We start from the raw sequence: 2,247 nt of genomic DNA on the forward strand, positions 1-2,247 counted from the left end.
GCAGGAATTACAGAGCAGGGCTGCGAAGAAAAATTCCAAGTATCATCATGAGACTCACGATAAAATCAGGGGAGGTGGCAGTACTCTAGCTGGGCATCAGGCCAGCCCTGCTATTTGTACGGGAATTGACTGCTGAATGGGAATTCTCATCAGCACTGACTTCAAGTGTGATTGCTTTATGTACTTGAAGGGAAATTAATTAGCATGCTACCTCCTTGTAGCATGGATACTTCCTTCAGCATGTTTGGAAATCGGAACGGGTTCCAGACACCAGGAAAAGAATAAAAAAAAAGAGATCCGTGTTGTGTATCTTAAGCCAGTCTGTCTATCCACAGTCCCTCTGTCCCCAGGAGCTGAAACCAATAGCGTGGCTGCCTCTGAGGCAGGGAGGCTGTGGCATGGGGGTGGTACACGGGCTCCCAAAGGTCACACACATGTTTTTGCTAGAGCAGGGGTCAGCAACGTTTGTGGCCGGAGTGCCAGAAACACCCCGGCCCTGACCCACGCCTCGACTTGCTGTGCCAGGAGTGGCCCGATCCTCGGCGCTGGTGGTGGCTGCATGCATGCCTCCAGGAGGAGGGCAGGGAGGGTCCGAGGTTGCGCTGCCCCAGCCCATTCCCCGCTCTGAGCCCCGAGGCGCGTGTGCAGCTGCTGCCAGCACGGAGCCAGTGCCGGGGCTCCGGCGCCTGGTGCAGCTGTTTGCAGCCTGCCTGCCACAGCCTGCCCAAGCCCTGGGCAGCTGAAGCAGGTGACAGGCAGGCTGCAAACAGCTGTATCGGGCTCCACAGCACCAGCTCCATGGTGGTGGCAGGGGGCAGACGGTGATGGAGGGACCAGGGTTGCCCTGCCCCAGCCCTTTCCCCACCATCCGCCCGAAGGCGCGCGTGGAGCTGGGGCCTGGGCTGCGGAGCCCGGTGCAGCTGTTTGTGGCCTCCCGGCTGCTACAAACCCGGGCAGCCTCTGCCAGCCATGGAGCCCGAGCTTCTTGCAGCCTCCTGGTCACCTGCTGCAAGCAGCCCAGGCTCCGCAGCCAGCGGCAGGGGGCCCCGAGCCCCGGCGGGCCGCAGCCAGCGGCAGATGCCCAGAGCCCAGGCTGGCTGTGATGTGCCGTGCCTGCCACGCTTTGACACGCATGCTGGGGGGTTGCCAAACTCTGTCCTAGAGCATGACCCTGTCTGCCAGTCTCCCTAACCACTAGAGAATTTGTCCATTCCTTGCATATTTTCCTATTTTTTATGAAATACGTGCTTAGCCCATAGCAGTCCTCTTTGGGATTGCTTTTATATCGAACGTCCTTTAAGTCCTGGGGGTGAGAGGAGGTGATGGAAAGGACTTTTCCCGAGTCCGAGAATCCCTAGGACCTCAGGATTGAAATAATGTATCAAGATCAAGAATAGCAGTGTGCCAGATCTTGCTGGTCCCTGTGTGCTGACAAGCAAACCTTGCTTGGAGCTCTCCAGAGCTGCTCAGGGATGGATGGGGCAGAGAGGTGGTTGTGGGGTCTGAAGTTTCCACTGCGAGGAGGAAGGGCATTGGGGCTGGAAGCCCTGTTGGGGTTAATGAAAAGGAAAGAGAGATTTTTAAGTGATCTGCAAATGGTAATTGGAGGCCAGAGCAAAGAAATTGAGGATGGTGGAAGGATGAGGGAGGGAGGAGGAGTGAAACCTGCTGTGCTGCTTCCATATCATGTGTTGATATATATAGATAGCTATAGAGTGTGTGTGTGTGTGTGTGTGTGTGTGTGTGTGTGTGTGTAAATGCACATGCACATGTCCCTCTTGGCAGGGATTAAGTTGTGCAGTGAGGGATCAGAATTGTTTCTGCCTCACTTGTACGGACTGCCTTAAAAAAACCCTACAATTTTGCACCCTTCGCATGCATATTGGCAGGCTGTTTAAATGCAGTCTTGTTGATTGAAGAGCAATGGACTTCTGCTCCCATGTGCAGGTGTAAATGTTTGTTTCTTCAGTTCGGGTCCAGAAATTGAACTATTTTACTTAATATCTATCATCAATATATATATTTTTTAAAAACCTCCTTGATGCAGACTGCATCCCGAGTCCCTTCTTTTAGTCTCGCTTCCCTAAAGTGATTGGTCATTTCTGCACCTTCATTTATTTTTTTGTTTTAACAGACAACGTGAAAGCAGGTTTCTTCCCCCCCCCCTTTCTCAGTTTCTCATGGCTAAAGAGCCCGAAAACTTTTCTCTCCGTTTCGATTTTGTATTTTTTTTTTTTTTTTTTTTCT

At 52.6% G+C, this 2,247-nt stretch overlaps 1 protein-coding gene across 20 annotated transcripts in view; it reads left to right on the plus strand.

Moving 5' to 3' along the window:
- The window catches only part of FOXP1 (forkhead box P1), a 421,654-nt gene that overhangs the window by 220,237 nt on the left and 199,170 nt on the right, over positions 1 to 2,247 (plus strand). The gene's annotated exons all lie outside the window — the stretch shown is intronic.

This window comes from Alligator sinensis, unplaced genomic scaffold (assembly GCF_000455745.1).
Source record: "Alligator sinensis unplaced genomic scaffold, ASM45574v1 scaffold121_1, whole genome shotgun sequence".
Taxonomy (NCBI): domain Eukaryota; kingdom Metazoa; phylum Chordata; order Crocodylia; family Alligatoridae; genus Alligator; species Alligator sinensis.